At 36.9% G+C, this 26,000-nt stretch overlaps 2 long non-coding RNA genes across 3 annotated transcripts in view; one reads left to right on the forward strand and one right to left on the reverse strand.

Annotated features, from left to right (window-relative positions):
* The window catches only part of LOC116411553, a 37,532-nt gene that overhangs the window by 8,819 nt on the left and 2,713 nt on the right, over positions 1-26,000 (forward strand). The window lies entirely within an intron of this gene.
* On the reverse strand, positions 5,939-14,242 carry LOC116411552. 2 transcript variants are annotated; one of them, XR_004223196.1, is made up of 4 exons: positions 14,057-14,242; positions 11,709-11,768; positions 10,410-10,768; positions 5,939-6,612 (listed from the first exon to the last, which is right to left on the reverse strand). It is a non-coding gene; the product is annotated as an uncharacterized LOC116411552 (long non-coding RNA). The 2 variants fall into 2 exon arrangements; XR_004223195.1 differs by lacking the exon at positions 5,939-6,612 and adding an exon at positions 8,147-8,471.

Here is a 26,000-nt window from a genome sequence, read left to right on the forward strand (position 1 = left end):
TTTCTACTACAAACTACCAAACTACAAAGCTATGCTAAACAGAACGGTTTTTATGACATTTCTGAAAATTGTCACAAAGCTTGCATTTTACCCCATTATTTACCCCCACATTTTGTACCGTATCAACATAAAACATTCTAAATATGAACGCCAGGGGTCTACTGAACAGTTTGATGCCCTATATGCATAGATTTACCAAACTATGTGGGGTACAGGGGCACCCAAGTAAAAATAGTGCATATGAATTTTCACATAAGATGCTTCGGCTCATGCAGTTTTTGCACCCGGTATGTGTATTATGTGCCATACGACCACCTAACAGTAAGGAGACCCTAGAAAACCATATATTTTCCGAAAGTACACATTCTGACAAAACAAAAATGGGTAAATACATCTTTCTACTACAAACTACCAAACTACAAAGCTATGCTAAACAGAACGGTTTTTATGACATTTCTGAAAATTGTCACAAAGCTTGCATTTTACCCCATTATGTACCCCCACATTTTGTACCGTATCAACATAAAACATTCTAAATATGAACGCCAGGGGTCTACTGAATAGTTTGATGCCCTATATGCATAGATTTACCAAACTATGTGGGGTACAGGGGCACCCAAGTAAAAATAGTGCATATGAATTTTCACATAAGATGCTTCGGCTCATGCAGTTTTTGCACCCGGTATGTGTATTATGTGCCATACGACCACCTAACAGTAAGGAGAACCTAGAAAACAATATCTTTTCCGAAAGTACACATTCTGACAAAACAAAAATGGGTAAATACATCTTTCTACTACAAACTACCAAACTACAAAGCTATGCTAAACAGAACGGTTTTTATGACATTTCTGAAAATTGTCACAAAGCTTGCATTTTACCCCATTATGTACCCCCACATTTTGTACCGTATCAACATAAAACATTCTAAATATGAACGCCAGGGGTCTACTGAATAGTTTGATGCCCTATATGCATAGATTTACCAAACTATGTGGGGTACAGGGGCACCCAAGTAAAAATAGTGCATATGAATTTTCACATAAGATGCTTCGGCTCATGCAGTTTTTGCACCCGGTATGTGTATTATGTGCCATACGACCACCTAACAGTAAGGAGAACCTAGAAAACAATATCTTTTCCGAAAGTACACATTCTGACAAAACAAAAATGGGTAAATACATCTTTCTACTACAAACTACCAAACTACAAAGCTATGCTAAACAGAACGGTTTTTATGACATTTCTGAAAATTGTCACAAAGCTTGCATTTTACCCCATTATGTACCCCCACATTTTGTACCGTATCAACATAAAACATTCTAAATATGAACGCCAGGGGTCTACTGAACAGTTTGATGCCCTATATGCATAGATTTACCAAACTATGTGGGGTACAGGGGCACCCAAGTAAAAATAGTGCATATGAATTTTCACATAAGATGCTTCGGCTCATGCAGTTTTTGCACCCGGTATGTGTATTATGTGCCATACGACCACCTAACAGTAAGGAGACCCTAGAAAACCATATATTTTCCGAAAGTACACATTCTGACAAAACAAAAATGGGTAAATACATCTTTCTACTACAAACTACCAAATTACAAAGCTATGCTAAACAGAACTGTTTTTGTGACATTTCTGAAAATCGTCACAAAGCTTGCATGTTGCCCCATTATGTACCCCACATTTAGTAACGTACCAACATAAAACACTCTAAGTATGAACGCCACTAGTCTACTGAACAGTTTGATGCCCGATATGAATAGATTTACCAAACTATGTGGGGTACAGAGGATGCCAAATTGAAATACAGCAGACAAAATGTCCATGTGCAAAGACAAGTAACAAAGAACAATGTAAAAAGCAATACAATTGATAAAGATAAAAAAAAATCACTAAAATCATTTTTTTTTTTTGCCTAATAATATCTGCGGGCAGAATAACAGTTTGAGTATTTTGGCTAGAGCAAATAAGTTTTACAGACAAAGTCAAGCAAACAACAACTATGCATAACTGAAAATGCTATAAAATGGCTAAACATGCAGTAAAATACCCAAAAATCCACCAAAATCACAGAAAATGTAGTAGAAACACCAAAATAATACACAAAAGGTATTGCGCAGTGCGGTTAGCGAATACACTATCCGCAATGGCAATAAAACATTTTTTTCAGGCAAGAATAAAAACGATGCGATTAGAAAAAAAAAAATAATTATAAAATTACATAAGTGTGTAAGTGTGTGTGTACATGTGTGTAAAATGTGTTTTGTGTGCATGTGTGCGAGTGTGCAACCAAGTGTGAGTTTTCTCTAAGTGCTGTAAGTGATAAATGTTTGAAAACCTCCCAAAAATGCATGTGTGTGTGTGTAAGTGTGAGTATAAGTGTGTATTAGTGTAATAAATGTGTGATTGTGTGTTTGTGTGTGTATTTGCCACTTACTTGAGGTCTAGGTGAGGATCTGGAGGAGAAAAACGATCTGGCACACCAGCAGCATCAGCTCATGTGAGGGGGCGGGGCAGGAAGCAGGGGGGCCAGAGGGGGAAGCTGCGGAAGGGAGAGGAGCTGCACACAAAGCCACGAGGATGGCAGGTGAGTCCCATGGGGCCCCTGGGCGATCGCTACCCAGGGGCCACTCGTTCCCCACCTCTGACTATTGTCTGGAGGCTGGGGAACGAGTGGGGAGCGAAGGAATGGCTTGAAAAGCCATTCCTCCGCTCCCAAAACCGGAAGTGCAGCAGGACGTAGAATCTACGTTCTGTGGCACTTTGGTCCTTTGATACACAGGACGTAGATTCTACGTCCTGTGGCACTAAAAAGGTTAAACTTTTTAAATTAGAGTATATTTGGTACAAATATATCCATGTTTGTTTACCCCATATTGCACAGGGTTATATTTGAGCTTAACACATTCATAAAATATTATACATGTTTTATTAGGTGATTTTGACCATGTGGTATAACGTCTTATTTTGTATTCTTTTCGTGTAGCTCCAAGTTTGTTTGTTTTTCATTATGTTAGTGCACACAAAATGGGATAAATCAAGCACACATGAATAGCTGCAAGGAAGTAACTGGAATTGTAATTGTCTGTAATTGTCTTATAGCATTGGAGTTTATTTTTCTTGGTTCAATTATCCATCCCTTTGCATCCATTGTATTCAATAAAGACTTTCATCTTGCTACAGTTTCCGAGTGCATTGTGTCACTGTTTACACTAGATGGCACCATTCTACTGTATAATCACTAGAAACTGTCAGAGAAAGGAAAGAAAAGAGAAAGTAAAAAGTATGCTGAAAGGTGTAGTTAATACATTATTTCAGCAATTCATTTCCATCATGCTTAGATTTGTTATCTGGCTTAGAGAGAATTATCAAGCATATTGACTTTTGTGGTTGAGCTTTTTAAGCTTCATTTTTTTAATTACAGTACTATACCCATGTTTGTGGTTATGCCCTGTAAAGCACTGCATACATTGGGGGTGCTATATAAATTATTACATGGATATATACTTGTGCCAATATTTAGTGTTTTACACATAGCGCTAGTTTATTAAGTGAGCCCTACAATAAAAAAAGTTGATGGGGCAGCACAGTGGCACAGTGAGTAGCACTTCAGACTTGCAGCACTGGGGTCCTGAATTCAATCAAAGCCAGGATACTGTCTGCAAGGACTTTGTATGTTCTCCCCATGTCTGTGTGGGTTTTCTCCCATATTCCAAAAACATACAGGCATGTTAATTGGCTTCTGACTAAACTGCATAGTGCATAGGCAGGTTTTCAGTAAGGCTAAGCCTCCCCAAACCTGCTTGGAACCTTAAAAAAAATATTGTGTATCTGTCTAGCTCTGGAACATTTTAATCTGCTTGCATTACTGTGATCTCCAGTTCTGTTGTAATCAGCTGTGCTCTGATTGGATTTTTCTTCTTTTGGCTTCTCCAATCAGGGCACAGGTCTCTTGAGTAGAATTGGCCAATCAAGGCACAGGTGTGGGCAGGGCTGGGGAGATACAGTGGCTTGCAAAAGTATTCGGCCCCCTTGATTTTGTCACATTAAAGCCACAAACATGAATCAGTTTTATTGGAATTGCACGTGAAAGACCAATACAAAGTGGTGTACACGTGAGAAGTGGAACGAAAATCATACATGATTCCAAACATTTTTTACAAATAAATAACTGCAAAGTGGGGTGTGCGTAATTATTCAGCCCCCTTTGGTCTGAGTGCAGTCAGTTGCCCATAGACATTGCCTGATGAGTGCTAATCACTAAATAGAGTGCACCTGTGTGTAATCTAATGTCAGTACAAATACAGCTGCTCTGTGACGGCCTCAGAGGTTGTCTAAGAGAATATTGGGAGCAACAACACCATGAAGTCCAAAGAACACACCAGACAGGTCAGGGATAAAGTTATTGAGAAATTTAAAGCAGGCTTAGGCTACAAAAAGATTTCCAAAGCCTTGAACATCCCACGGAGCACTGTTCAAGCGATCATTCAGAAATGGAAGGAGTATGGCACAACTGTAAACCTACCAAGACAAGGCCGTCCACCTAAACTCACAGGCCGAACAAGGAGAGCGCTGATCAGAAATGCAGCCAAGAGGCCCATGGTGACTCTGGACGAGCTGCAGAGATCTACAGCTCAGGTGGCGGAATCTGTCCATAGGACAACTATTAGTCATGCACTGCACTTCTTCTTTATGGAAGAGTGGCAAGAAGAAAGCCATTGTTAACAGAAAACCATAAGAAGTCCCGTTTGCAGTTTGCCACAAGCCATGTGGGGGACACAGCAAACATGTGGTAGAAGGTGCTCTGGTCAGATGAGACCAAAATGGAACTTTTTGGCCAAAATGCAAAACGCTATGTGTGGCGGAAAACTAACACTGCGCATCACTCTGAACACACCATCCCCACTGTCAAATATGTTGGTGGCAGCATCATGCTCTGGGGGTGCTTCTCTTCAGCAGGGGCAGGGAAGCTGGTCAGAGTTGATGGGAAGATGGATGGAGCCAAATACAGGGCAATCTTGGAAGAAAACCTCTTGGAGTCTGCAAAAGACTTGAGACTGGGGCGGAGGTTCACCTTCCAGCAGGACAACGACCCTAAACATAAAGCCAGGGCAACAATGGAATGGTATAAAACAAAACATATCCATGTGTTAGAATGGCCCAGCCAAAGTCCAGATCTAAATCCAATCGAGAATCTGTGGCAAGATCTGAAAACTGCTGTTTACAAACGCTGTCCATCTAATCTGACTGAGCTGGAGCTATTTTGCAAAGAAGAATGGGCAAGGATTTCAGTCTCTAGATGTGCAAAGCTGGTAGAGACATACCCTAAAAGACTGGCAGCTGTAATTGCAGCAAAAGGTGGTTCTACAAAGTATTGACTCAGGGGGCTGAATAATTACGCACACCCCACTTTGCAGTTATTTATTTGTAAAAAATGTTTGGAATCATGTATGATTTTCGTTCCACTTCTCACGTGTACACCACTTTGTACTGGTCTTTCACGTGGAATTCCAATAAAATTGATTCATGTTTGTGGCTGTAATGTGACAAAATGTGGAAAAGTTCAAGGGGGCCGAATACTTTTGCAAGCCACTGTATTACAAACTGAAGGCACTGTAGAAATGAAGACTGATAAGAGGGATCTACAATCTGTGAACTTTACCTAAAATCCTCACCAACTCTTGGTGAGGATTTGCTGCAGATTTCATCTCACAGGTACTATACACAGATACTATACTGTAAAGTTCTAAAGGCTGAATCACTAGCTGAAATTAAATAGTTGTATTTGTCCCCTGGCATCTATAATATCAATATTACCCTCGCTCCAATACTAAATTAACTCTTTCCCCCTGAAAAAGCTAATTGAGCTTTTTATATATTTTGTTTTTACATATTTGTTTAACATATTTTTGCATTTACTTTTTTCCTTTTGTCATTGTTTTGTCTATTTCTAGTCAGTTACAGTGGTGCCCACGTGAGACTGCATTGCTGGGAAACAAACCAATGTTGGGTTTCAGTGCTCACTGCCTTTCTATTTATAAAATGAACTAAAACACATTTAAGCTAACTTATCACAAACACAAATTGATGGAGAACCCCTTACAGAAGTGAATGTATGAATACTTTTACATCCTAAACATTTTCGGGTGAAAAAAGCACTCCTGCCTGCACTTTTGCACTGTATGCCTGGATGTTAATGGGAACCACCAGAGGTGGTTGGGAGGTTCATTTTACGTCAGCAGTGAATCCACTAAGTCTCACATTAGCTTTAAGTCAGTCTATGTATCGCCCATCTTTTGCCCCACCGAACAAAAAAGTCACCCTCCCTGAATGCCCTAGTGTGTGAATGTGAAAGGGACCTTAGACTGTAAGCTCCACTGGGGCATGGACTGATGTAAATTATGTTTCATATCTGTAAAGCACTCTGAAAAATGAGTCTACCTTCATTCCTTGTTGATAGATCACCATACTTAATTAATGAATGTCAGTCTTCTGGCTTTATCTGACTGTATCAATCTTTTATCTGTCCTCCGACTATGTTAAATTCACCAATTTCCATTCACTGCTACATCTACATCACTGCTACTGTTACATCTACCTTCACCACTGAAAAAAAGAAACAGCAAGTTATGTTATTGCCCCTCATTAATTTGTATAGTGAGGTAGGCAGCACATATAGGTATCATGTGTTGGGTTACTAGTTGAACAGTAGCAACATGCAATGACTTCCTTATCCTTGGCTGGTGGGCGGAATGTTGGCGGGATTTCATATAACCCCAACAATAAGTGGCCACCAGTTCTATAATTCCAATCCAATAATTTAGCCTGGCATTAATGGAGAAGGAAATCTACTGAGGGAGTTTTTTGGCAATAGATTAGCCACAATAGTGCAAGGCAGAATGCTATGTTTACTAAGATTACTTAGTTTTAAACTTTTCTTCTCCTTAAAAAAAAAACAAAAACAGTTCCTGCACAAACCATTTGTCACCTGTCTTCTAAACCCCACATCCCTACATAGTGGTGGCATGAGGGGTCACAGGTGGAAATACCTGAATTTATGGTATGGGACCTCCTTGTGTTAAGTAACTTCAAATATTAGTAGTTTCATTATTTTATTTATTTTAATAGTTTGCTGCGTGTTGCTGCCCCACCACCAAAAACTAAAAAAAAATCCCATAGTTTATCACTATGCGCCATTTTTTGTAGTTTCGCTATTTTTTCTGCAAAATGGGCCAGATTCACTCATCACTAAACATAACTACTATATTAGGTGTGGAAATTACTGGGAAACTGAATTTAAGCCATAAAATGCCAATATGAGTTATGGCATGGGCTACATTTAGGAAAGGTCCTTTATTCACCCAATATGTGATCTGTTATCTGAAAACTTGTTAATCAGAAAGCTCCACGTTACCTGAAGGTCATCTCCCTTTGAATCTAGTTTAATCAAAATAATTCAAAATTTTAAAACATATTTTCATTTTCTCTGTAATAATAAAAGAGTACATTGTACTTGATCCCAACTAAGATATAATTAATCCTTATTGGTGCCAAAAACAATCCTATTGGGTTTATTTAATGTTTAAATTATTTTTAGCAGACTTATGGGCTCATTTTCTAACCATTGATTTTTCAATTTAAAGGAACAGTAACACTAAAAAATGAAAGAGCTTTAAAGTAATAAAAATATAATGCACTGTTGCCCTGCACTGGTAAGACTGGTGTGTTTGCTACAGTAACACTACTATAATTTATATAATAAGCTGCTGTGTAGCCCCGGGGGCAGCCATTCAAGCTGGAAAAAAGGAGAAAAGGCACAGGTTACATAGCAGATAACAGATAAGTTCTGTAGAATACAATAGTGTTTTATCTGTTATCTGCTATGTGCCTGTGCCTTTTCTCCTTTGAATGGCTGCCTCCATGGATACATAGCAGCTTATTTATATAAATTATAGTAGACTTTCTGAAGTAAACACACAACTTTTACCAGTGCAGGGCAGCAGCACATTATATTTTAGTTACTTTTATACACTTTCATTTTTTGGTGTTACTGTTCCTTTAAACTTGATTTGAATTTTTTAGAGAAAGTTGCCAGATTAAACTTGCTGAGCGTATGCAGAAGTCAATGGCAAAGGTCCCTTTCCTTTCCTTGAAGTTCTTTCTTTTCTTTTTAAACCTGCCCAATCAATATCTGCCTGATTTTTGGAAAGATATCACGTGAGAAGGCCCTTCGGAGGGCCCCATCCATGAGCCAATAAGCTGTTTATGGCCATCTCAACACTTGCTATATAACTCAGCGACTATTTCCCAGGGGTATTTTAAAGATTAGTTTAAAGATTAGTTTTTTTTTCATGTTTTTATAAAATCTTATTAGTTAGTGGTTTCATTGGTATATTAGAGTCTGGTAAGCCTTTTTCTGATTCTGGGATAAGCAGTTCCCTGAAGGTCCAATGAAGAAGTAATCTCTGTTTAAGGAGAAAGAAAGGTAAAAAATAAGTAAACTTTATCAGAAAGGTCTATGTAAATACAGGCATAAGCACTCACAGTTCTCTGTCAAAAGATTTCTTGTGTCTGTTTTCCTCTGCTAGAGACACGCAGCTCTCTCGCCTCTCCTGCTCCCCCCCCTCCCTCAAGAATGCTAAGAACTCACTCCCCCCCCCTTAGGAATGTGGATCTGAGCCAATCAGCAGGAAGCTGACTCATAGTCAAACTAACTGAACATGCACACCGGTCTTGCTCTTGGTGCAGGAGTGAAGCATTATGGGAACTTTCTTCACACAGCTCAGCGTTTTTTCTTCCTGTTGGGCTTCTGATCATCTGAACGGTAGAAATATGGGGAGACTTAAGGGAACTATTGAAAAAACTGAAGGTATGCCTGCTGCTTGAGATTAACTCTTTATTAGCCTTTCCTTCTCCTTTAAAGGAAAACTATACCCCCAAACAATGTAGGTCTCTATAAACATGTTACATAAACAAGCTCATTCATAAATCCCTGCTTCATCTAAATAAACCATTTTCATAAAAATATACTTTTTTTTACTAGTATGTGCTATTGGGTACTCCTAAATGCCATTTTAAGAATTAAGAACTGCCTCCTGGGACCATAGGATTCACAGTGCACACAAACAAGCCAAAGCACAAATACATGCTAGATCAGCTAGATCAGCTAGATCAGCCAATGAATGGACAGATTCCTGCCTTTTGCGTTCATACTACTTCCTGTTACAGTTAAAGCTGCATTTTTTTCTGGTCATGTGATCTCTTAGGGAGCACACAGCCCATAAATAAATGGTGGATCAAGGGAAAGGATGTAAAAGGGCAATATTTACAGATATATATATTCCAGTTTGGCAAAATTCTTAATTGGTCACTTAACATAATATAAACTTCTGTTTATATTAGTATTCATTCTGGGGGTATAGTTTTCCTTTAACTTATAAAGTTATTAAGAGAAACAGGAAATATAATGACACTTGTGCAATTATCTCAATTCAACAGTGAAAATGTATATAATATATAAAGATTGGTACCCATAAGGGGTTCATCTTGTCATCATTAACAAGGCTATATTCTGGACTGGTGCTGCTCTAGGTACCGGACCACTGCTGCCCATGGGGAAAAGTGACATCACCTTGCAACACTTTGCACATGATGTCACCTGGATTTCATAGAATAGGATCCGGTGGAAGTCATCCCTCCTACCCCCAAAAGCTGCTGCCCTAGGCACAGGCCCTTGAGTGCCTATATGGTAAATACAATAGAGTTAACCCCGCACTATAGTTAATCAACTGGGTGCACTCGTATGTATTTAGTTAATTACAAGCTTCTGAGAAATAAGAACACACCTGTGACAAGGCACACCAGATGCGGTGTGCCTTGTCACAGGTGTGTTCTTATTTCTTAGAAGCTTATATGCTAAATACAGCGCTGATTATTAACATTATCTATGTAAAGTTCTTCTGTGACTAACTAGATATCTATTTAATGAGTCAAACAACAGTACTAGCAATGGAGGACAGTGAACTCTAGCTCTAGTTATGTGAAGGCTGTATACAAAATATTATGTTTTTTCATTTTAAGTATAAAAAACACAAGTTTTTGCATCCATTTTTCTCTGGCCTTTAAGAATGGAAATATTAAGTTAATTATGTATCTAACTGTAGCCAAACCTTGTCCTGGATTGCTAAGGGGTTACATACCCAACCCATTAAGAACAGGGGAAAGGAACTATATTTGCGGTTGCCATTACTATTAGCAGATCTAAATATTAGGCAAGTGGTTTAACATGTCAGTCCCAGCACTCCCAGAACTTAACGTCACACAGTGCTTGCTAGAAATTTGCCTGTTGACTGCTATGAGAGCCCTGCAACTAAAATACAAGGTACATAAAAGTAATTTCTTACCCAGAAAAAAATCCCAATGTTCCTTTCTATGTTGTAGTTATTTTTAGCGTGCAGTGCTCTTTTAATATATTATGTCTGTTGGGTACTCCAATCCCACATTATACCATCCAGGTCCAGTTATTGTTCTTCTTTTGATTTTTCATTTGCACAATGTTGTCCACAATCTGCCATATCTGACCTTGCCTTTCTCACTTGATATTGTGTTTTATCAAATCTCAAGTTGAAATTTGCACAGAAACAGGGCAGGAGCAGAGTTCTGCCAGCTGCAGAATAATGTTGGTAGCTTCAGAAGAACGTATTTATAGGATTTTTTTAGTTCCTGTTGATATTAATAATATACATAACTGCTTCCATATGACCTATTAAAATAACATGACATAAAGTATTAAAATGTGCCTGGTAATGAAGCGTTATATGAAATCAAGCATATTCTTTAAAAAGCCAAAGAAAAGTTTAGCAGCTTATTTTTTCATTTTTTTTAAATAAAAAAAGTTTTTTTTCTACATTGCACAGCAGTTTGTACAGCATCCAGCCCAAACTTAGATGTATGTTTTCATTTGAGAAACCATGCAAATATAACTGCAGGATTTTGTTTGCTACAGCCATTGCCTTCTGACAAGATGTTTTACCAGGACAGTAAATATATTACATATGCTGGTCAGGATTTTGCAGCACTGCTGGGCAGATGTAACAGTGTAAATAAGCTTTTCCCCCAAAAGTGCTTTGCTGTATAAAATCTGTGACCCGCCACCCCAGAAAAGAATTAACAGTTTTATGATCTTAGACATGTTAAATAAATGTATATTTAGCTGTCATGATGATAATGAAACCCAATGTTTAAGGGGTAGATTAGAGAAATGTGTTACAAAATGATGGCCACCTTGAAAAAAAAATGCAACTGTTTAATAAATAATCAACAAGTTAATCAGTGAAACAAACAACCATTTATTGGCTCAATTTATAACAAAACATTTAAAAAAAATGACAAACATACTATACCAAATGACAAACAGGTGTCTCCCAGTGCCTCATGGCACCTTTACTCCGCCCTCCTAACGTGTTTCGCACCATTGGGTGCTTCATCCTCTGATTAACTTGTTGATTAATTATCTATATACTCAGGACCTATCAGTGGGAAATAACTTTAGATTCTCTTTCTCAGTCTAACAATAATTTTGCTGTGTAACCGTTTAATAAAGCAGTTAATTTAAAACACACAGAAGCAGCTAATGTTGCAAATATCGAGAGTTTGAATTGTGATGAAAAATACATAGATACATAAAATATATAAATACGTACAGTAGTAGGCCAGTGCACATTCTGTGAAATCCCAAGAGAGGGCAGATCTTTTAGTTTCTCCTTGTTGCAGAAGGGGAGAAGGAAACAGAAATGCACAAAAGTAAGATTGCTATGTACAGAGATCTGATCACAGAGCAACTATTTTCCTATTTTACACAACAAATCAATTTTAAATTTCTAAAAAACAAGAAATTATACCAATCACATTTCAATCATAAACAAGAGTTAAGTATAGAAAAGAGATAGATAGAGAGGAAGGAAGAAGAAGAGAAGAAGGGAGGGAGGAAGATACCATGTAATATCCTTTGACCGGTCAGTTGAGCATCAGTATTTCTCACACATGAGGACTATTAGTATCGGGGTTTAGGACTTATAGCAGCCAAATGTCAATGAATTTATCTGTACAAGCTCTTGAAATATAATCTGCTATGTAGAGTGGCAATGTTTTATTAACTGAATAGATCTGTTCCATTTAAGTAAAATGAGTCTCCTGGTGTGAGCAGCACCTAAAGAAAATATCCCACTCTCTTTAGCAGTGATGGTGCCAGTAGTTAGTCAAAGCAGTGCCATATCTGGGGTTGGTTCTATAGTCAGAACCATGACCCTAGAGATGAAGGTAAATATCTGGGTCCAATATTCACTAATTTTAGGTCCATATTAAACACAACCAAGTCCCAGATTGCTTCCCGCATCTGGAGCATGTATACACTTTGCTTGGATCAATTCACTTAAGACGTTCTGGAGTAATATAGGATCCCAATGATTAAACACATTATTCAGTGAAATACACAACCATTTATTGGCTCAGAATTTAAACACAAAATTCAAAAAAATAGAACATACTATACCAAATGGAAAGGTACATCCCAATGCCCCATGGCACCCACTCTCCTTCCTAACGCGTTTCGCACACTAGGTGCTTCATCAGAGGAAGTGTGGTGTACCCATGTCACTTCCCTTTTATACCCAAAAGCTTAATTTACAAATTTTTCGGGGTTACTAGAAAAGCCCTGTAACAAGCATATATTACATCAAAGCTTCAAGTGTACACCTCACAGGGCCCCCAAGACCGCCCTGTATTCAGCACAAATTATACAGGTTAACCAAAAGGGTAAAAATCTAATAAAAAATATGAAAAAAATGTGAACAAAAATATATAATAATGTAAACTAATACGCCATAACTTCAAATTTTACAAACCAATACATCTTAAAAATTCTAAGCCTATAAAATGCATATATATCACATAATAAGGTGCACTACCATACAATGGCCACAAACACAGGTGCTATCAATGCTGCCAAATAGTCTTTTTTAGTTAGTTTCACTGCGCATCAGAGATATCCAAACTATAAGTAGCAAACATATCCAATATATTTTTTTCTCTCTTAAATTGCTCACAAAAGTGATCAGCATATCTTTGAAGCTGTGTGCAAACCTTATCCGCGCTCTAAAAGTGTCAAAGTGAATTTACTACTGTTAGAAGACCAGTGAGAAGAAAAAAAAAAAAAAAAGGATTTTTTGTTTATGTGTCTCCGAGCTGCCTTCCTCTATCTAATCCGTGAAGTGCTTCCAAAATTAACCCCTAAGGGTTGGCGCTCACAAATCACTACTTATAGTAAAATCAATCAATTTATTTCCACAATCAATGAATAATAAAAAAAAAATAACATATAATTCATACCATATAAATACAAATAAAACCAAAGTGCATGTTTTCTATTTTACACATTAAATAGGAGAAGATATTTACAACGTCAGTCAATGCTATTATCAATAGATAATCAAACAGAGAGTGGGTTATTAGGGTAAATAGAAAATGTTGTGGCTGATAAATCACTTAATTAATTAGAATCATGTTCCTAATTTAATAAATAGACAAAGGAGGGGTATGAAGTGGTGTGACCATTAGGCTACTACATCTATTAGAATCAGAATCTTAATTCATTAAAGAGGAGAGAGAAGTATATCAGACTCACAATTAAAATAGTGTTCTCATAATTCAAGGATAAATACAGTATAAACATACGGCAGTTACTATAGGCTTACTCAGGTCCTGCTATATCTAGCCAGAACATTCAGCCAGGAGAAATGTTTTTTTTTATATTTATAAGTTGCACTATGTTGTACTAGTTAACCATATCCTTTAAGTGATGCAAACACTAGAAGCATGCGGCACTTTCTAAAACTGAATGTATACAATAGAGCCCTATAACTATGATACTGCGTTCCTAAACAGCACGCTCAATTGAGCCCGTTATTACCGCTGCTAGCAAGGTTAGGAAAGGAATTTCCTTAGGGGCTTAGCTAAATAAACACAGCCTCCCAAGTCCCGGCCGGGAACTTACTTAACAAATTTGAAGTGGGGAGAGACGCTGACTCCGTGCTCTAGGCTTCACGCTGTTCCTTCAGTGACGTCACCGCTGAAGCCAAGTTTTCTGCTACGGGTCCTCCCTCAATCAATCTTAATTGTCAACGTGTTTTGCGCTCCTGCGCTTCTTCCTGGACTTTGAAGCGCAATGAACCCCACATTACATACCTAAAGTGATAGTGCATAATCATATTTAAAACTCTTAAAACTTTATTTTTATACTTATACAAATCAGTTAAAAACAATACACATAACATAGATGTTATTATGATGATACTAACCCAGACCAGTCAGATGCTATATAACTAATGCAATTCTTATTCGTTCAATATATTAAAGAGGCCAAAGCCTATTTCCAAGATGAAACAAGAAATGGTTTCAATTAAAATTTTGTATTAATTCCTTTTGGTATCACAGTGTCTAATGCAAATATCCATTTAGATTCTAACCTTAGAAGCTTAGTTACAAGGTTACCTTCACTTTTCTCATCAATCTTATCAATACCAAACATGTTAAATTTCATATACTGTCCATTATGCATATACTCAAAGTGGTTATATAAAGGGTTGTCACTATCTTTATTTTTTAAGCCTCTCAGATGTTCTCCCAATCTTATTCTCAGCTGTCTTAGGGGCTGATTTACTTACCCACGAACGGGTCGAATGGAGTCCGATTGCGTTTTTTTCGTAATGATCGGTACTTTGCGATTTTTTCGTATGTTTTGCGATTTTTTCGGATTCTGTACGAATTTTTCGGATCCAATACGATTTTTGCGTAAAAACGCGAGTTTTCCTATCCATTACGAAAGTTGCGTAAAAAGTTGCGCATTTTGTGTAGCGTTAAAACTTACGCGAAAAATGCGCAACTTTTCGCGTAAGTTTTAACGCTACGCAAAATGCGCAACTTTTTACGCAACTTTCGTAATGGATACGAAAAACTCGCGTTTTTACGCAAAAATCGTATTGGATCCGAAAAATTCGTACAGAATCCGAAAAAATCGCAAAACATACGAAAAAGTCGCAAAATATTCGTTTTCAAGTCGGAACTTTTCCAATTCGGGTCGGATTCGTGGGTTAGTAAATCAGCCCCTTATAGTTCGTCCTATATATAAGGAGTAATATAGGATCGGTAAATACATTGAATTTGCATAAGTTGGTCTTTAGCTGCTATTAGAGGTGGAAGAAAATGTTGCAGTACTGTAGACCACTTTTCTTCATTAAGGGTCGGTATGTCCATAGCCCACTTATTTTGGCATAGGAGTAAAAAAATCATGTTTATATTATCTAATTGTGGTACATTTTCTAGTTGGAAAAGTTGTTTTGAAAAAAGTTGCTTGAAAAAAAAATGTGTAAAAACTGGCATTGAATCCACTAGGTTTTTTCACATGGTTTTTATACATTCGTGAAATATCAATACAAAAGGGAAAATGTGGCAACTATTAAAAGAATGCAATACAGTAGTTGCTGATCGATTATATGTTTTGAATGTTAAACTTTTTTCAATTCTGTTAGCATGCAGTGTAGTTATGGCCTTGGTCATGGCTAGAAGTTAGAAGTTGATAATTTCCTTTGCCTCCTTGTGCAGAGTGAAGCCCCACTTCCTGTTCAGTTCTCTCATCACTTCAACTACTGTAGTCAAAGTGGAGAGCCTTCTGCACATGCCTGGAGGCAGCAGGAGCCAGTCTGTGCATGAGCAGGTTTTTTTTTGTTTTTTTTTATGAATGAACTGAACAGGAAGTGGGGGGCGGGGCTTCACTCTGCACAAGGAAGCAAAGGAAAATCAACTTCTAACTGAGGAGCCAGGTCAGACAGAATGCTGGGACAAAGGTAGGTCATTCTGGAGGCTGTTTAGAGTAATTTTACGGATAGAAAAAAAAAAGGTTTACTTATTCTATAACCCAAACTAGCTGTATGTAATAAAGTTAATAAAAGCCGCACCATGCTGCGCCAATGAGGGCCAGTTCTACAGAAGCAATTTCTTATACATTTCACAATGTTTTTCCAGGTGAATGAAATGTAGAAAAATCAGGCAAATATAATAAAGCAGTCAAATTGTTAAACAGTGGTGCATCCCAAGAAGGGATGAAAAAAAAAAAACTTTTCCAAAAATTTTATATGGTCATGGAACTCCTAAGGGACTTATATTATGCTTATATTATAAAGTATTGGTTACATTATTTACTATATATTTTACACTACATTACAGAGATTATTATTGATCATCATAACCTTCATGATCACAGAGTGTAAGAAATGAAAATAAAAATATTAAGAAAATATACCAATGAAGATGTTAGCTCTGCTGTAAATTTAATGCAAGCTGGATGTATGATATTTTATATGCATTCACAAATGTTTATATCTCGTTGAGCCATTATAATCACTCTGTTCGGCAACGCAGTTGTGGTCACTTTCCAAGAAATCTCCACAACTTCAACAGTAATTTAGATTTTTCTGTGGCTTTACAGAAGAGCACTATGTCCTATGTAAATTTGCTCAAATGGGTCACTTCTGATTGATATATTATTTTTAAGACCTGGCTTTTTAGACTCCAGAGCAATACATATATATTCAAAGGAATAAAAGTAGGAATATTCCTTATGTCTATGCTGTTGTTTTTTGTAGATCCTGTAGAAAGATCATGAAACTTAAGCTACCAAAAGATTAACTAAACAAAAGAGGTTAAAATAAATTATCCATTGGCTGAGTTTGTACATTTACAAGTTTTCATTTGAAACTGATTTGTATTAAGACTCAGCCCTAGGTAATAAATAATTGGCAATTACCTCATGAGATTTTCTTTGAGAACAATAACCATTTATCCATAAAAACAGGCATAATATAACTTCAAAATGCAAACAACAAAAAACAAGCTTCAAATAAGAGTGTAATTACTTACTCATAATGTTATTCTGTTATTGGACACAGACTAGTTGTTTGGCAGTTGAAACAATACTTTTCTTCTTTCTTTTGTACAAATAAGAACTTATATAGGAACAAATGTTTAAAATTTTGGGACTGGATCACTCTGTTATACTAAAGGAGGGGAAACTGGTCCCTGCAGCACAAATGGATTTAGGACTTAATATAACATGTATAAAACTGTAGGCCCTACTTATAAGTACTCATGTAGTAATGCTATTATAGAGCCCAAAGTGAGATCACATTCCCCTAAAACTGTCGATACAGAAATTAAACCCTACTGCTAAATCTGACAGTCTCTTACAGTCAAAATAAAAAAAAAAATGTTTTTCAAACTCAAACCTTTATAAATATGCCCATACATACCATAAAAAGGCTTCATATGCCTGTCAAATATGATGCAGAATTGGAACTTTTTGCAGCCTAACCTTTTCAGTATATAAACAGTGAATCTTACTTGTACTAATAGAAGAAGACTAATGGGGTTAAATAAAAAAGGCACTAGGTTTGCCCAGGAGCAGTGGCCCATACCTACTAATCAGTAAGTAGAATTTACTGGTCACTTGTTTAAAAGCAAACTTCTAATTGGTTGCTATGGATTACTGCTACTGGGCAAACATATTGCTTTTTATTACATATTGGGGTTTGTTTACTGTTTATATGTTTAAAATGATGGAATTCTTGAATTTCCACTTCTGCACCAGATTTGACATGAATCTATTCTACCTTAACACATGAAGATTTTTAATGGTATATTTGGCCATAGTTCTAAATTTTTAAACAGAAGGTTTAAACAATAGAAAGGTGGTCAAAACATGTATATCATTTGTGTGGTATGTATCCATTTGGCCCACAAACCAATCAGTCAGTTAGTACCCTGAGGCATTCAGTAGTGCCATTCCTATGTGTCTCAAAAACTAAAAAAATTTTCTGACTTGCTTAATTTCTTCTTGGGAAAATGAATAATTCCTCTTCTTTTGGAAACTTGTTATCTCTGAACCAAACATTCTTGCCCTAAAGAACCAAATTACACATGTTCTGTTTACCTAAAAAATCTAAATATTCTTAAGCCTGTTGAAAAAAGATACTCCTTTTAAAGACCTTGTAGAAGGCGTAGAAGGCTGGCATTTCAATGATCAAGTACTATTTCAGATATTTTTATTTTACTCCTTTTTATTAATGAAACCATTCTTTCACTGGTTTCTGCTACCTATAAATGTTATAGTGTTTTCGTAACTATCCATGAAAGAAATGATCTCTTTAGAAGAAAACAGTTACAATTTATAGGATTTCCAAACTTCAACTTTTCATAAAATATTTGGGCCCTGAACTAACTAGGACACTGAAGAATATAATCTTTCTCGGTTACACTCTTACTGAAGCACATACTTTTTTTACTTTATTAACTCTATGTGGAAGAAAAAGGATGCAAGATGTGAACCCTGGGTACAAATTATTTGCACATTTTCCTTTTTTCTCTGTTCATTTTGTACATGTTGATTTATGTGGAGTAAATTGCATTAATTATTAACTATAATTTTGTATACATGTTTAAAATATATATGGCTCCATTTTTATTGGTTTCCATACCAAATGCTTTTTTATGTGTGTGTGACTGTATTTGTTTATTATGTGTTTAATTAAGAGTTACATATAAACATTCCAGTGCATTGAATAGTTTTTAGACTCCATAAATCAGGATAAAATCAGTAAGCACTTAGTGGTAGAATACCATTTGGGCTATGGCGGACAAGGAGATTTGGTCTTGATCCTTGTCTGCTTATTGACCGCTGAGTAAAAATTGATGGCACAACTTTGAAAACTGACATACCATACACTGTTTTTCACAAAACACAGAGATAGATAGATATTTTGATAGATAGATAGATAGATAGATAGACAGAAATTCAGATTCTGGAGGTCATTTGGGGTAGAAGTTTATTTATTTGACACGTTCTAAGCAAGACCAAGGGTCAGAACCCAGGACAAAGACAGCACAGGGTTTTTATAGACTTTGTTACACAGGAGCATACAACATGAGAACGTATGAGTACAGGCGTTACAGATATCTCTTCACAGCACAGAAAACACTGAACTGCTCTTACAGCCAAGCAGGTGGCTCTGTCTTCAAGGCCATGGTTGTAGTAACTAAGGCTATGGGGGAATCTATATATACAGAATGTAGTCTTTATCAACAAATCGATAAAAAGATAGACAGACAGACACATGGGCAAATGTACCAAAGTCTCTAATTTCAAATTTAATCAGGAGCTAGTGTGTAAATACAACTAAACTTTCTAAGGGCAGTGGCAGACAGGGAGATTAGTCGCCCCACAACAAATCTTCGTTACCGCGGGTGACTAATCTCCCCACAATGCCATCCCACCAGCAAGAATGTAAATCGCCGGTGGGATGGCATACGTGTCGCTACAATTTCCTGAAGTCCCCCAAAGTTGCCTTGAGCGGAAACTTTGGGCGACTTCAGGAAATCGTAGCACTGCGTATGCCATCCCCCCGGCAATTTACATTGTTGCCAGTGAGATGGCATTGTGGGCAGATTAGTCGCCAGCAGTAATGAAGATTTGTCGCGGGGCGACTAATCTCCCCGCCTGCCACTGCCCTAAGAGAAAAGAAATGGGAACTGTTAAGATGTAAATGAATACTCCAATCTTTTAAACACTGAAAAACTAATTTTTACTACACTGAATTGGTTTAGAGTTTAAGAAATTTTTGTGCAAAAATATTGTTGCGACTTATAGACTTAATCCGGGTCCCATGAAAACAATTTTATTTATTGCTGATCATTTCATACAGCTTGTTGTTAAGTGTTAAAGAGTCCTGTAAAATAATCATTACACTCTACAATGTGGGTGGGTAGTGTTGATTTAGGTTTCTATAAAATGTTACATGTTTCATAACAAACTCAAGCAGGCTGTTTTTTTCTTGTTTAATCCTAAAATCATTGGGCTATATTTCCAGATTCAAATTAGTTCTTCCTTACAAAACAGATATAAGATTCTGTTTAGAAAGCAATACATTGTTGTCTTGTGGTTTCTCTATAAATAAGTTTGTGGTTGGATCAAGGTATTTTTAACTCTTGCTATATGACTATTGTTCAATGATATCATGAAGAAATATGAGCTCCCAATTGTTAGATAAATGTCTTTGATATTTGTAGAGCGGCCAAACCTTGGGATCATGGCCCTTCCTCACTTCATTTCATTTTGTTGTTAGCAATAGTGGCATTGTTGGCATTGGTGACAGCACAGACATGGGGTCAGATGCATTTCTTTTAAAGGAGAAACAATAAATTGCGATTAATGGTTGTTGCAATTCCACAGGATGATGCAATGATCATTGGGTACAACTGTGTGCATGTTATTTGATGGCTCTGGAGTGTGTACTTGTGAGTGCAAACACAAACTACAACTGTAGGTAATATTGTTGTAGTCCTAACAACAAGGCATTAATGTACATGGCAAAGGGAATTTCCAGAGGTTTTGACCACTGAGCTCTTTGTCATGATGCTCAAAATACTATTCAGCATTTTTTTTAAAATGCTAAATATCTTTTTGAAATGATGACTATGCCTTTCATTGACTACTTTTCTTACAGTCTCAGAGTTTGCTTTGAAAGTTGTTTGTTATTCATGCTTCAAATGTAAGTTGAAAGAATACTGCACTGGCAGGTGTATTTATTCAGATATTGCAACTAAGCTCTATTATTAAACACAAAGTCTTTTCAGCTAATTGTGTGCTTTGTATGCTAACTTGGAGCACCTGTACCAGTTATTGTTTGAAATAACAGGGCTTTAGAATACTTAGTAGATGTATTATCAAATGAATGTGGTACAATATAAAAACAAGTATAGTCTAGAAAGAGGGTACAGAACAATTATTACATTTAACACCAAAGCATGTGCAATGTTTTAGCATAATTTCAGTATGTTTTTCAGTTGGCTCACCCCCATCCAATGCATAGGACCCCTTGAGTCGGCCAGTTTGGGAACCACACAGGAATCAATTACTATAGATCAGTTTATATAGCCAGGACTGTAGTTACATACATATTTGCAGCTTGAACTTTGAATTTCTGCCCTTCGTAATGTGCCTAATAAATAAATGATAAAAAATACAAAACCAGCCTTTTTCATAGTACTGCAAAAACATACTTTTAAAGAACAAAGCACTAGGAATTTATATTTAATTATAATAAGACTTATTAAATAGTTTCATTCCAGGTGGTGCAGTTTTCACTGTATTTGAAGCAATCTTTTATAAATGAGATAATGTTACATTAGGATATACATTTTTGTAAACTTTTTCTCTAATACATACTTTTCTTTTGAAACACATCCAATCTTTTACAAATGTTCCCAGCCATCTGTGAGTAATTTAGCTGGAACAGACTGGAAACATTTTACCCCCCAAAATTAACACAATGAAAACTACATGTCTTAGATAACTTTTAGACTATTGTGGATGAATAATGCTTCAAAGAGTGGGTTTCCTCAAACTGACTTTATTTTGTTGCAGTAAACAACTCAAATGCAAACAACTTATGTTTCAATTAACATATAAAATAAAAAAAAGCCCACAAAGCAGCAAGCATTTAGGGGCCGATTCACTAAAGGTCGTTAACGCATAGTTTTATGCACCGATTCATCAAAGTCATTTTGCATGCGTTACTGCTCATATCGCATGCGCAAAAATGATTATTGCAAAGTGTTATTTCCATCGCATTGTGGTAATTATCGAATAGAAATATTCTATTCGATAATAGAATATAGTACTGGCAGCAGATTAACTCCTCTTTGCTGTGACTCCTGTCATTCTGACATTGCTTCCTATGTCTGTAACAGAGTGCTGCAAATCTAACATAGGAATATGTTAGAATTTGGATATGCTGAGTCTGTTTGCCTATGCCATTGCAAGGGAGAAATTAACCAATGACCTTTAAATTTATGCAACTGGTTAGAGTGCACAAGCAATGAATTAGTCCAATAGGAAAAAAGTAAGGGGAAAGCCTGGATGTGATGATGTAAGCATATAAGTTTCCCAGTGTGTCAGATTAAAAATAGGCCACTCCCATCCCTTAAGAAATCTGATCAGTGAGACAGAAGAAGGACTGATTTAACAGGTATAAGAAGTTTTTACATTGGCCTTTTGTACAATGAGAGCATTGTTGGTGGTTTAATAAGATTTGGACAATGAAGGTTAACAACCCCTTTAATAATCTAGCTTCCTATACTCAGTTTATGCTCAAGTATGTAACTGCAAATACTATAATTCCAAACCACCTCATTCTTGACTTTCCTTCTTAAAGATAATTTACTACAGGAAGATTTAAAGCATGTGATCCTATAGAGATACAAAACACTAATCTAAAAATACAAATTTCATTTTCTAAACCAGTGCTGTCCAACTGGCGGCCCACAAGGCCGCATGGAGTGTATGGCACACACAGGCAGCATAGGGCAGGCAGAGTATGGAACATGCAGGCAGCAGAGGGCAGTCAAAGTATGGCACACACAGGCACCATAGGGCAGGCATAGAGGCATACTCTGCCTGCCCTATGCTTCCTGTGTGTGCCATACTCTGCCTGCCGTTTGTTGCCTGTGTGTGCCATACTCACACTCACCCTACCTGTGTGTATCATACTCTGCCTGCCATATGATCCCTGAGTGGGCAAAACTCTGTGCCATACTCTGTCTGCCCTATGCTGTTTGTGCCATACTCTGCCTACCCTATGCTGCCTGTGTGTGCCATACTCTGCTTGCCCTATGCTGTATGTGTGTGCCATACTCTGCCTGCCCTATGCTTCCTGTGTGTGCCATACTCTGCCTGCCCTATGCTGCCTGTGTGTGCCATAATCTGCTTGCCCTATGCTGTATGTATGTGCCATACTCTGCCTGCCCTATGCTTCCTGTGTGTGCCACACTCTGCCCGCCCTATGATGCCTGTGTGTGCCATACTCTGCTTGCCCTATGCTGTATGTGTGTGCCATACTCTGTCTGCCCTATGCTGCCTGTGTATGCCATACTCTTCCTGCCTTATGTTGCCTGTGTGTGCCATACTCTGTCTGCCCTATGCTGCCTTTGTGTACCATACTCTGCCTGCCCTATACTGCCTGTGTGTGACGTACTCTGCCCTATGCTGCCTGTGTGTGTTATACTCTGCCTGCCCTGTGCTGCCTGCGTGAGGTGAACCTGGCAGGGGTTTGCTCTGGGAGTTTGTTATCATTTGGGAAACAGTCATTATATGGTCCCTAATTATGTGCTGAGGATTACTGTGCTATCCACAGGGGAGGAAGATGCATATTGATTTAAGGGTAAGTCTTAATATGGCATAATATAATTCTTTAATGGATTTAAGAATATGACTTTCTTTTACATATGAATTACGGGTGATAGCCCTACAGTGAACACCAACAATTTGGGTTTTTGCTGTGCTACCACCATTAATGTGGGTATGTCTTAAAAGCTCTTGTGATAACATGGGTGGGGTTTGAGGGTGGATATGGTTTAAAAAGGAGAGGTGTCAAAACTGGCTTCCATTATTGGCCCTAAACCATGTAGGCCTGAACAATTCACAGAAGTTGGACAGCACTGTTCTAAACCATCCTTGCCTATTGTGTATCAATATGCATTACTGAGAAATATTGTAAGAGAAAGAAGCATCTCATCTTGAAAGACTTCTGGCTTTGATTTTCAGATTTCCCAGAGAACACAACAGCACATTAATGTTTCCATTTGAAGTCAATAAGTCTGTTAGTTGTTTGTCTTAATCTGCTATCTGTCTGACTATAATCATAACATCTGATTAATGTCCTTTTCCACTTCTTTGTAATGCTGGCATTTTCACAGTTTGTCTGTTATTTTTTCCAGAACATGTATTGTAATATTATGCATTAAAATACAGCACTGTAGATTTAAAAGAGATACAATACAACAACTATAATTAAATAATCAAGTGTAAAATAACATATGGTAATTAGAAGGGACCTTCTTTAATTTTTTAAATAAGCAACTATAATTGCCATAAAAAGATGTTCAGGCTGCACATCTCCAGGAAGACGAAATGCTGTAATGTGAAGGTACCAATGTAAAGTGATGCCCTTCTCAATGCATCTTGAACTTGAGATCTTTCCAGGCATTTATAAACAGGTAAATGTATGGCTTAATCCATTTGATCAGTTTATATACATGTATGGGACCTGGAGTTTTCCAGATAAGGAGTCTTATCCATAATTTGGATCTTCATATTGGACATGTCAATCCCAAAAATATTTTTTTTGCCCTAATAAAAGAAAACACAATTCTAAACAAGTTTTCAATATCGAATTATTAAAGTATTAGTGCTTTAAAAGTTATTTGTAAATATAATTGCTATAGAAAGCAGCATTTGCTCAACTCCTGGTTGTTTCTTTTTAAACAATGTTGCAAGTGCCAGGCTCCTCCAGCAAGTCAGGTCTGTAAAATCTGCTACCTTGTGTTACATTGTTTCAAATTCCAGAGCTCCCAGGGCAGAGAATAGAAAGGACAGGCAGACAGTGTTTTTAATAGCAGTTATGTATACAAATAATTAAAAAAACATTCCAAATATGTAATGAATGTATATTGCAAAGTTGCCTAGAATTATGTTTTCTTTTATTAGGCAAAAACTTTTTTGGGGGGGTTGGCATGTCCTTTAAGTCTACTAAAAAATCATTTAAGCATGAAATAAACCCAATAGGACTGTTTTGCCTCCAATAATGATTAATTATATCTTAGGTACAAGGTACTGTATTATTATAACTGAGAAAAAGGAAATCATTTTTAGAAATTTGATTAAAATTAAGTCTATGGGAGATGGCCTTACCATGTGTTGTAGCAAACAGAGAGACAGTACCTGCAATGCCAGCTTCAAAGTCTTTGATGAAAAAGTTAAAACCCAGTGGCCCAAGAACATTAATAACATTAGTACTCCTAATAACACTGGTCCAACTAGAAAATGTTCCATTAATCACCACACTGTCCTCAAATTTCTATCCAAATACAAATTATATATTTCTTAATTTACTTACTACCTTCTTTGCTGAACCGTATTAAATGCTTTAGCAAAATCTAAAGATGCAGTTTTCCTGCTTACTAATGGCAATAAGATGTGTGTGGGCAATATATTAAAACCATTACTGATAAAACCATGTTTGACTTGCCATTTGCCCACTTCTCAGAGGAGATTACTTTTATTTATTTTTTAAACTTTGTTTTTTATTTCCATATTGTCAGACATATCTTTTAAAACATTCGTTATAGTATTTTGTTTTACATTTATGTCTCGTAAATGGTAAAATGTTTGAAATATAGAACATTAGAAATTAACATTCATAACAAGGTTAGAAACTTTTAGCTCATACCTGTTTTCTTTGGGCCTTATGAGAGATGGCTTTCACTATAAGTAGTTAGCCAGAATTCTGTTTATTTGTTGGCTCCTGGGAGGTCCGTAGTTTTGTTGTTCGATTTCTTGATTTTGTTGGTTTTGAAAGTACTGGGATGCTTCAATTAGTAATGGATGTTCTCCGAGTGTTTCTGTATCGTACCATGGGGTTTGCCTAAATGTATAGACTGTAGGGTATCTGATTGATTGTGGGAGGGAAGATATGTATGCAAGCCATGTGTTAAAGAATTTTGCGGTGTTTTGTTCCTTCTTAGTGGTTGCTTCCAGCCAGTCCATGTAGAAGATGTGAGTAGTTTTTGTGTGTGTAGTTTTTGTTTTACTAGCGTTATAGATGGGGTGTCTGGGGTTAACCATTGGTGTAATATTGTTTTCCGGGCTGCTGCCGATAATCTCCCAGCTAGTTGTTTTTCAGGTTTAGTTAGGTGTGAATAGGATGCAGTTTTGCTGAATAGCGCCCATTCTAAGTTTATTTGAAGGAGTTTTCGAGTTACCTGCGTCCAATATGAGGCTACTTCTTTCCAGAATATTTGTATTTTGGGGCATGACCATAAATTATGTATGA

Source organism: Xenopus tropicalis, chromosome 1 (assembly GCF_000004195.4).
Source record: "Xenopus tropicalis strain Nigerian chromosome 1, UCB_Xtro_10.0, whole genome shotgun sequence".
NCBI classification, from domain to species: domain Eukaryota; kingdom Metazoa; phylum Chordata; class Amphibia; order Anura; family Pipidae; genus Xenopus; species Xenopus tropicalis.